The sequence below is a fragment of the Desmodus rotundus genome, chromosome X, assembly GCF_022682495.2.
Source record: "Desmodus rotundus isolate HL8 chromosome X, HLdesRot8A.1, whole genome shotgun sequence".
Classification (NCBI taxonomy): domain Eukaryota; kingdom Metazoa; phylum Chordata; class Mammalia; order Chiroptera; family Phyllostomidae; genus Desmodus; species Desmodus rotundus.
The window spans coordinates 94,221,413-94,233,436 of NC_071400.1; positions in this window are offsets into that span (position 1 = coordinate 94,221,413).

Sequence of the window (12,024 nt, forward strand, 5' to 3'; positions counted from 1 at the left end):
TCAACTCCTGTCAACATTTGGCGTTTTGAGACTTGAATATTATTTGCCAATCTGAGAATGCTGGAATAGTATCTCATTATTATTTGAATTTGCATATGTGAAGCAGAGGAACATCCCATATGGCTTATTAGCCATGGATGTTTCCTCTTCTCTGGACTATCTGTTTATCCTTTGCTCATATCTTTTCTTGGATTTTTTTCTTTTTTAGTGAAACTTCCCTGTAAAACCACTTGGGCCTAGTACTCATTTTATAACTAGATTTTAGATTATTGATGCTATTTCTTTAGTGGTTATGTTTTCTACTTTTAAGTCAATTTTATAACCTTCATATTTTAGTAAGAAATGAATCATTCCTTTTCCTCTTCACTTTGCCTTTGATTTTGAATGCTCATTTTAGCTGAGTGCAAAAATATAGACAGCAGTTAATTTCTCTCGTTATTTTGGGAATATTATTCCAATGATTCCAGTGCTACTTGGTCTATATTATTAACGTTTTGAGACCCACTGCCTGTCTTACTGTTAGTATTTTGGATAATCTAGCTTTTCTTTTTTGGCTCCTTTTAAAATGTTTTCCTTGTCTCTTTGCTTACAGTTTCACTACATATGTCTGGATGTGGGCTTATTTTTGCTTATCCTATTCGGGACGTTACATTTTTAATCTTAGGAATCATGTCTTTAATCCATTATGAAAGTTTCTCAGTTATCATTTTTCAAATATTGCCTGCAACCAATCTCTCAATGTCTCTTAACCCCTCTTTCATATTTTCAATCCCTTTATCACTTCATGCTTCATTCTGATCAACATACTCATATTTACCTTCTTGGTAACTGAACCTCTCTTTGGCTATATATAATTCACTGTTTAATTTGTCCAGTGGGTTTTTGTTTTCAATAGCTTGTATTTAATTCTAGAAAATCTATCTGGCTATTTTTCAAATGTCTGTTCTTTCATAGCATCTTGTTCTTTTTCTGATTTTGATTACTGCTTTTAGGTTTTTAATGACATTAAACATATTTTATAGTCTCCAACAATTATTCTAGGATTTGAAAATCTTTGAGTTCTAACAAATTATCTTATTTGTTAGGTATGTGTATACTTCTTGGCTCATGGCGGACTTTGCCTTCAAAGATTATCATTAATATTAAGTTTTAAAAGTATCAATAAGGCATCACTCAAATTTCTGGCGGGAAAGAGACGGCACATCAAATAGAGTAATCATGGAGAATTTAACAAAAGGATATTTCTAAAGCTGTGGGCAGAGCTAAGAGCAGGCAGAAGATAGTGAAACATGACACGCTTGCTATCCTGAGCCTGAGTGGTAGGAGGAGGCAGTGACACCAGACCTGCAGTTGGTGGACATGAGCCATGGTCATTGGCAAAAGCAGGCTGACACTGCCAATGAGCAGCTTACATGGATGTAGTTGGGGAGAACAGACTGACCTATTGTCCTTCAATCTCTGGCCATTTCCTCCCACTGGCCAAACCCAATGAAAAGACAGGAAGCGCAGGTGATGCAGTACATAGAGGTCAATCTGCTGGGGAACACAGCCCAGTGGAGAAGGGTGGAGCGAAGATCTGGAGGGGCACCCGGGGGGCATTCAGCTCGTGTTCAGTGTTTCCTTACCTGTGCGAAGCGCCTATTGCTTGGGGGAAGAGCATAGCCATCCACAGAAGTTTTACATTTTCTTCCTGCATAAACCTTAAGCTTATTGCTGGTCTAGATTCAAGTTCTTTATTAATTGGCAGCTCAAGTGTTCTTGATCCAGAAGAATAGTTTAAATTGAACCCTGAATCATGTGAGACACAGACCCATAACTATATGAACTAAAGGGAGACAACTTTTATTTCTACCCATATCCCTTTAATGGGCAGAAAAGTTTCTTTGTTGCCTTATTATGCTAGGGGATGGGACTTTTGAACTCTCTCCCTATATACAAGGGGCAAGCCCCCCTCCCCTAAAATGCAATTTATTTATTAAAAAGTGTGTATCTATTCTTACATGTTTAAATTTCAGTCACCACGGAAGTACTCTCCATGTGATGCAATACACCTATGGAGACTTTTTTCCCACTGCTCACAAACAGTTTTTGAACTCGTCGATTTTGATGTCTTTTAGTGCTTCTGCCATTTTTGGTTTCCCCTCTTCCACATGGGCAAAATGTTTCCTTTTGAGGACTTTTTTCATCCAAGGAAATTTTTTAAAAAGTCCCTAGGATAGTTGGTCCGAAGGTTGTGGGTTATTGTTAAGCTGTTAAGCTGATTAAAAAGTCCCTAGGGGTGACATTGGGTGAATAGGAAGGGTGGGACACGGGGGTCATGCCGTTTTTGGTCCAAAACTGCCAAATACCCAGTACACCATGGCCAGGTGCGCTCGTAAATCCCCCATCATGAAATGGGCAAAACTATTGAGAGAGTCTTCAAAAAAAATTCACTGAAGCCAAGCACAGCCTCTCACAACAACACCAGCTGGTATATGGATGCATATGGGTTCCTAGAACAGTCACCTAGTGGGAAAGCCTGTACTACAAGGGGCCCACCCTCCAGAAGATAATTCCAGTCTTATAGGGCCCCCGTCATATGCAGCCCTCTAAGAATGTTGGCTTTATGCAGGGTTCTTGGTTCCTACTATGCGCCTTGCATAAATTGAAGACCTATTCTCCAGTCCTTGCAAGGTGGTAAAACCTATACCCCCAGCTTACGGAGACTGAAACCAACCTGCCCACCAGCCAGTCAGATCCTCACCACTCCGTCTGTAACTCCCATCATAGAGACATAGGGGTCAATTTATGTTCACCTCTATAAGAAATTCAACATCACTGACATTTTATATAAGTATGACACTGGCATGTTCATTCAATTATATGTCAGACGGTAACAGTCAGTCTGTAATATGTCCTTGGAGAAAGAAGGGGGCATCAAACTATGGAGGAATTGGCCATCGTTTATCGAGCATGGGCACTTTCTGACATTTCAGTTTATACACTACAGGACGTCCTCAAGTTTTCTTTTATCAAAACAAGACCTATAGCGAGCTCTCCCTCTCAGGGGCATGCCCATGGCTTTCCCTTCCCCCTATGTTTCCCCCCAAGCCTGTGCCTTTCTCTCTCCTAAGCTCCACGGGCCCTTCTTTTGCTTCTGTAATTTGTTTCCCGAGCGTAGGCAGCCCCCCGGCTCACTTCTACTACCTCTGTGACTTTCTCAACAAACTTTCTCTTCCAATGTGAACAAAAAAACTGCACCTATAAACAGTGGAATCTTCATAAGTCTTTGTAACAAAATGTTGTAACAGTCCATTTTGTTTGCCACAGAATTTTCTGGTTATCTTGTGACAAAGTATTTAAAATGGTTATCTACTTAAAGATGAGTTATATATTTTTCCTTCATTAGAAGGGTAATGTCCTCATGTTCTGGCAAAGAATAGAAATTTTACAAGATGACAGAGGCTGTCAGTAGTTGGCAATTTAGCAGACTTAAAACTAATGCCCTAAAGTGCCTTTTCAAGGTACATATTAACATTTTTAGCAAAGTGTGCAAAAGTAACTGATTTTTCCAAGAGATATTTTATGGAGAGAGCATTTTCAAAAGAAATGTTTGGAAAACTTTCCAGTTCCATGCAATTTTGTTACAATCTAAGTATACCACTTATAAAAATACTTTCATAAATACATACAGAAAAGCCTTGAAATAGAATATTCTAAGTCAAAAATATCTTTAAAATGCAAAGACTTACTGGCTGGGGATAATGGTGGGAAAGGGGGAAGGGTTTACAGGAACAACTATAAAGAACATGTGGACAAACACAAGGGGGGTGGAAACAGGGGAGGGAGGTGGGGATGGCTGGGGTGGTGGAGAAGGGTGGGGGGAAAAGCAGAAAACTGTACTTGAACAACAAGAAGATTCAAAAGTATCTAATAAAATAAACCCATTAAACATACTTAAATGCGAAATTTTCATAAGCTGTCAAGAACAACCGATTTGTATCACAGAAAACGGAAACTAAAAAGCAAATTTCAACAAAAACTTTGGCATCCGTGGTGAATGGAATGTTTTTAAATGAGAATCATGAATCAGAAGCGGTGGGCAATAAAGCTCTTATAAAGTGTAATGACGGACTGCAGAGAGCAGGAGCTGGGCCCAACACTCTCTGCAGCTGGAAACGTAAGAGGTAAATTTTCATGGTCGCAACAGCAATAGTACAGACTGAGCCGCCAGGTTCTGTGTCAGGTTCCAGACCAGCTGAATGAGTGAAGTCTTTCCTGCCTTTCATACAACGGTGAGTAAGTGTGCCAGCACCAGCGTGCAGCAGCGTCTTCAATGCCTACACACCAGCCCACCCACCTGTCTGCTGAGTGTGGGGGGAGGTCTACACTCCACACAGCCTATCCCCAGTGAGGACTGAGGGCGCATGTCACTCATCAGCGCACTGTGAGGATAAATGGAAGGCTGAACAAAAGAAAGAAAATCCAATTTCACAGACATTTCTCTCATGCTTTTCTCTTCCTTGTATTTCATTAAGTACTTGGTCTATCACCAAATATTATTTGAAACATGACAGGCCCATGTGTTCCCACAGGTAACCAAACATAATGCTAGAAATGATGACATCGCCTCCATGAGGTGCTTCTGCTGGGAAAATGTTCTGTTCGGTGCTGTATCCCACAGTTGAAGTTTGGTTACATTTTACCCCATAGGCTATGCTCTAATTGGCTCCCACACAAATTTCCTCACGCTAACTTCATTTTGTGGATTAACGATTCCAACTTTTAATTACCCAATTTGTTGATGTGAGAATTAAAAAATGGATACAGTAGAAAGTCTGAAAATCCTTGGTACCGACCATGTGCTAGCGATCCCCGACATTTATAAGCTAGTGTCTGACGCTGTAGGTTTCTAATACTGTAACTATATTGGATTTTTCTAATACACAACCTCTACTCCACCTTACCTACCATTTAAAAAAAAGTCTTTTGTGTCATCTATTTTCAAAAGTACATTTATTTTAAAGTTATATTTGTAGCATTTGATTAGTTCTTAAAATAATCGAAGATAAATGAAGGTATATAAAAAGCAAAAGCCTGAATTGAAGGACAGGTACACTTACCTCACTTTTTTGGTCAAGTATAGTAGACTACTGGGATGACCCTGTACTGTACTGTACTATATCATACTACACCATACTACACTATTGTGTTAACCTGGTAACGTCAGTCTAAACTACCATGGTACACTCCACGGGTCCACACAACATCCGTATATGAGTTACAATAATGCCAGCTACTGAAACAAATACGTGTTTAAACTATTAAAGTAATAATAATCAGACACTTATTTTTTACTCACGCACAGCCCAGTCAATACCCAGAAGGAAACATAGGACAAGGGTATAATGATTGGGAGACCCATTTTCATTGGGAAGCATCTGGGTTCGAAACCTTGACTCTACTACTTAACAACTGTGTAAACTCTTAAACATTCTGAGCCACAGATTGGCAGAGACTAAGAACACACAACTAAATCTAATGTGAAATCAGAACCAGAAGGAGGACATTAGTGGGGGACCTGGAGAAAGTCACAAAAGAGCTGTAGGTTAGTTAATAGTGCTGTGTCAACGCTAATGCCCCAGTTTTCATCGTTGTACCGTAGGTCTGCAAGATGCGATCATTAGGGGAAGCTGGCTAAAGGCTTCCTTGGGGAACTCTCCATGCTATTCTTTATGTCCAAAATTACTTAATAGGAAAAAGTTAAAGAAAACATTTGAGACCTTTTACTGTAGCGGCATTTTATCCGACATTGGCATTGGAATCTGGGAGGGTGTTGTGGGCATGATACCTCACACATAGCTGTCGCTGCAGCCTATTTATCCGTTAGCTCGCAACCAGCGGCCTCAGTGAACCTGGCACTTCAGGACAACACTCTGAGGACTGTTCTGCTAGGAAAAACTGGCAATGGGAAAAGTGCCACAACAAACACCGTCCTTGGGGGAGAAAATGTTTGCTTCTTTTTCCAAGCTTTGTAACTCATCCTCAGGCATGGCAAGATCTTTCTACTATTACACATGAAGGAAGAAGGGTGAACAGCAAAGATTTTGGAAGAAAGAAACGATGGCTACGTCTTGTTACCTCACAATCCCCCACATGAAAGAGGACGTACACGACATGTATTTTCTTCACAGCAGGGATTATGTTTCAATTTGATGTCATCATTATTATAATCAATAATAACAGTAAAAAACAAGAAAAAGCCTCCATACCCCATGGAGACATTTTTTTAAGGTTTTGATTTACTTGTTTTTAGAGAGAGGGGAAGGGAGGGAGAAAGAGAGAGAAACATTGCCTGTCGCACGCCCCCACCCAGGGACCTGGCCCACAACCCGGGCACCGGTGACATTTTGGTTCGCAGGCCGGCAGCCAATAATCCACTGAGCCACGCCAGCCACCACGGGGACACTTGGAGAAGACAGTGCCATGTTCACACTTGAAGCTACTTGACCGGGCTGGTGATGTGAATGGCTCTTTTCCCTTCTCCTTTGTGCCTTGTGCCTGGCTGGTCCTGAATAGCTGAGCTCTGGAGTCCTGAACTAGGAGCTTCTCTCCCTTCACTGCTGCGTGGCTTTTGGCAGAACAATGGAAAGGGAGGGGCAGAAAGAGGTAATTGCTTTATCTCTCCTTTCAACAGAGACAGATCTATTCTCTGCTGTTGTTGGTGGGAGGCGTCTCCATAGTGCTTGGCTTTGATGCGGGTTTCATCCGGCAGCACAGGGAAGATGCCGGGGAAGTTGGAATTTATTAGCACAAAACGAACTGACAGGAAGGGTGAGCAGAGAGAAGACGGAGGCAGTTAGAATTGGAAGCCAGGTAGGGACTTCCCTGCTTCCCTAGACCTCAGGGGTTTTTCTTCCTCTTCTGACACTGGAATATAAAGGAAGCATTTCCTGCGTAGGCTGTTTCTACTTGGGGTGAGTGATGCTTTCCAACTCTAGGAACTGTCCTGAGATCAGCTATTGCAGTCATTATCAGTTTCCTAATCTAGAAAGTAGGGATGACAAGAGGACAAAGGCCTGTCAGGACACACAAATGACTTCACGTCGATAAAGAACTTAGCGCCAGGCACCTTGTAATGCTCAAATCAATATTAGCTGCTGTTGCTGTTCATAACGTCATCATTACTGTTATTTCTCCCAGAGCACGACGTGGGAAGGAGGCTTTGGAATTGAAGAGAACAGAGGCGTTGTGGTCAGAACACGTAGATCTGGGCAATGTGGGGGAGACTAGGTCTCAGTGGCCTTAACTATAAAGGAATGAGTGTCTTCTTTAGAGGTGTTGATGAGGTTCACATGAGAGAAATAACAAATGGCTCAATATAAACTGACCATTATTTTTATTAACATTAAATCAGTGACCAGCACGACTTACTGATGTTCAGAGTGTGGTCACCTCAAAGGCTACATTTATAGCCACTGGTCCTTTTTCTCAGATGAATGAGTCCATGGCCTTAGACACACCCTGGAAAGCTGGAAGTGGAAGGCTCTTGGAAATCATAAGGCTTCTTTGTTTTAAACAATTTAAACATGTAGCTGCTGGACAGCAGGATGCATTCCAAGTTCATTTATGGCCAAGTTTCCAGCCCAACTTTCTCCCAGGTTCTGAGATTGGGCTCAGTGGAAGTAAACAGGGACAGGCAAAGTGGCTGAAGTCATTTCAATAAAGCTAATAGGATTTGCCCACATGTATTTGTTTACACAGTCTGACCATTGTTATTTAGAGATTACCCCACAGCTTTGACGCACACGCACAAATGAAGAGTGGAATTAGTACTCTGACACTGTGAAGCCCAGATGTTAGCCTTCCAGGAATGATTTGGTGCCAGGGGTCAACAAACTACAGCCCTACAGGCCAAATTCAGATCGCCAATTTTTGTAATAAAGATCCACTGGAATACAACCATGCTCACTTGTTTATGTACTGCCTGTGGCTGCTTTCATGCTATAATAGAGTTGTTGAGTAGTTGTAGCTACCCCTCTATATCCCATAAGGCCGAAAATATTCACTATCTGGCCCTTTATAGGAAAAATTTGGTGACCCCTGGCCATGGCAGTCTCAGCCCACAAACTAATGTGGTAGGCGATAGCATCGAACACACCATTTGCTCATATAGGTATCTTTCCAAAAATGTGGACACCAGGCTTACAGGATGTAGCATAAAGATCATAAATGTCAATACTTTTTAAAGACTGAATGCCACTTAGTGATTGTTTTCTAACATCAGCGCAATAAAAAGAAAATGTGAAACAATCAAATATGCCTGTCCGCTCTGAACAGCACAGAGATGGAATAAAACATAGTTGGGAAGTATTCCATACTCCTTGCAAACAAAGATACTATAAAGAAGCACAGAGAAATAGGTAAATACGAAGGTAAATAGGCCATGTGTCCTGTGCTTCAGAATAAAGTGTCTAATGCCAGCAAGGCCTGACTGTCAAAGGGCAGTGGAAACTTACGAGCATAATGGGCCAGTGCAGATGCTTGAAACTACTGTGTCAGAGAAACAGGGTAGATGTTAGTTTCATTATTAGCATTCCCTCCTAAAATGTGCACAGAGCTTTTAACAAATAAACGATTTCAGTCATTAATTAATCTACTAAAAAGATCATTATTTGACATAAGATAATCTCATAAAGCTTTCTAAGACTCTACCCGAACCATCAGTCTTCCTCAATAAGCTCTGAGGTAGGCGCTCCACTTTCGATTTGAGACAGCAGAAACATATTTTTAGCCTTGGGAAGGTAATGGTCCTTCTGATGTATGTGACCTATGCAAAAGCTTCTGGTTGCCACTTAGGTTTTATTTGTTTATTTGTTTATTTTTATTTTTTTAAAGATTTTATTTATTTATTTTTAGAGAGAGGGGAAGGGAGGGAGAAAGAGAGGGAGAGAAACATCAATGTGTGGTTGCCTCTCACACGCCCCCTACTGGGGACCTGGCCCACAACCCAGGCATGTGCCCTGACTGGGAATTAAACCTGCGACCATCTGGTTTACAGCCCGTGCTCAATCCACTGAGCTACACCAGCCAGGGCGCCACTTAGATTTTAAAATGATGCAGTTCCCTCCCAAACTTCCCATTCACGTGTTAACTCAATTTCCCAATAAGCTGAGACTCCGATAAAATGAGGACATGGGACTGTGTCATGACTGACGTGACTCTGGAGTCCGGCAGCCCTGGTGCCACATACGCGGTTTTAAGTGAGCCAAACTCCCTGAGGCTCAGTTGCTTCATCTCTAAAATGGATGTAATAATAGTGCTACCTCAGAAAGTTTTTGTGAGAATTAAATGAGATGAAGGGTAAGAAGTCCTTTAAGAAGTACCTGGACAGAGGAAATGCTCAATAATTTTAATTGTTTGATTAAGCATTATCTTTAGCATCATTTTAATAAAGTTAAATTGAATAGCATGACTATATTTGTAGCAGAAAAGTATGAGACAAAATGTTGAGTGGTGTGTATATGTTTCTCTGTGCACGTGTGGGTGTGTGTGTGTGTGTGGCAGGGGGAGAGATTCTCTCTCCAACCAATTCCTCTAATCTTGTTAAATTTTATTGGATTTGTTACTACACTTTGGAAACTCCTGTGGAGCTTTAAATAGCCTACTGCCAAGGCCACACTCCAAACCAATTCAATCACAGTCTCTCAGTATGGGGTCTGAAGCAGCAGAATCTGTTAAGGTCCCAAGTTATTCCAATGTGCATCTAAAACTCAGAACTATTGATCTAAAGTGACTTTGGTCCTGGGAAATTAGGGGGATGTTGATATTACAATATGGCTGTTAACTGAGATACAAAATGGAATCCAACAATTCCCTCTTCCCACAAACCCCCTAAAACACCCCACAAGTTTTATTTCAACATCCAGCTCTTACTTAGATTTCCTATTATTGACTGACACCATCAGGGTCACACAAAACTTTTTCTTTTCCGTCATTCCTCACTCCTCTCATACACCGAGGCTCTGAGTTCCATCCATTGGGATATCTCTTGGTATCTCATACCCATCTCGTCCTATTACCTCAGCCTCATCTGAGGTTCTGATTATCTTCTTTGTCTTAGACTGGCATTATTATCTCATAATTGGTCTCTATATGCCTGGTGTGCCCTCTTCAACTGCTCAATCTTCCTTTAGGTTCCCCAGAAGCAGAGCCAGAGACAAGGATTTAAGGGCCAGTAGTTTATTCAGGAGGTGAACCCAGGCAACATCAGTAGGGCAGAGTTTTAACCCACAGAGGGTGGCAATTCAGTCCCCTAGGGATATATGACAATATCTGAAGATATTTTTGGTTGTTATGGTTTTTTGGAGGGAGGTGCTGCTACTGGAGTCTACTGGACTGAGATCAGGGATGTTGCTAAACCTCCTACAATACACAGGACAGTCCCTCAACAGCAATAGCAACCACAAGAATAGCAACAACAACAACAACAACAACAACAACAACAACAAAGTATTAGCCAGCTTCAAATGTCAGTGATGCCCACATTGAGAAACTGTGCAATGGAGAAGTAAGGAAGGGAGACAGGGAAGAGAAAAGCCAAATAAGGGCACATTATCGAGCAAGCTTAGCACTGTGCACAACCACAGCTCAGTCCTGCTACTACAGGAGATAGTACAGACCACATGCCTCAGCGTTATCCCACTGAAGGGGCATGAGAGCTAGGATATTTATCCGACAAACCCCTGTGTCATCAGCGCTGCTTCGGCAGTAGAAATGTGAGTTGTCTCATTCTCTCATACTTCTATGTCTAGTGTCCTTTCTGCACAGGAGCAGACAAAGCATAGGGTTTCATCAGTCAGAGAAGACTGTCAGGTGGTTGGTTGGGTTTACAAAGGTAAATTCCAAGGGATATGGGTGAGACAGCATCTGCTAAACATCCTTGACATATATACCAGAGGAATCATTCTAGAACTTAATGAGATCATTCTCTCATTGGCTTTCCATTATCTTTAAGACGAAAGCCAAGTTCCATAATGTGGTATATAAGACACTTTGTGATTGAGCCCTATCCATCCCACTGGCTCTGAATCCTCTGTATCAAACAGAATTGGATTTTATAACTCTTGGTTTCACATCTGACTTACCTCTAGAACAGTGACTTTCAACTTGGATGCACATTGAAATTGCCTAGGGTGCTTTAAAGCAATACTTTCCAGAGGTGCCACTCCCAGGGATTTGGATGGAACTGACCTGGGGCATGGCCTGGACTCTGGCATTCTTTACAGTTCCTCTGGTGATTCTGAGATGCAGCCAAAGTTGAGAAACAACGTGCTAGAATGTATTTCCTGCGGAGGGGACTGCCTTATTCATCTTTGCATTCTCCTCATGACTTCCCACAGAGTAAATTCGGTAATAGAGGTTCCACTAATGTTTGTTGAATTACTATAATAAAGAGAGTGAGAGACGCCAGGCTTGTGTGAAGAGTAACAAAAGTTAGAATCAACGTTGGTTGAGCATCTACTGTGATGATTATTAGCATTTTACATGTTTTAGTAATTTATGGCAGCAACCTCCTATGAGGTAGGTGTTGTTGTGGGTTTTTTTTTTTTTTTTTTTTTTTAGAAGAGGAAGTTGATGTTCAGAAACTTAAGCGAACTCATTCAAGATCAAAAAGCAGAGCCCAGGCTTTGACGGTGCTGATTCCAAAGCCCGGGTCCTTTTCCATACACGACCCTGGCTCAAATAGGAAATAAAAGGTGGGAATCCTATAAGAGTATAATTCCTTTCCTGTTACAAGGATCTGAAAGGGGTGCACAGGAGACTAGTGGAAGCAGCAGAGAAGCAGCAAGAGGCCATCATGGTTCTGGTACCACAAGGCCCTCCTATTGACACTCTACACACTCGAAGGGGGACATTATACATTGAACATTAGTGTCGCGGCAGGCAATGAAAAATCAGACACCACCATCTCCTACAGAAGTCAAGTCAGCATTATGGAGATGTGACCACAGGATCCCCCATGAAACCCAAGTCTTCTTGTCA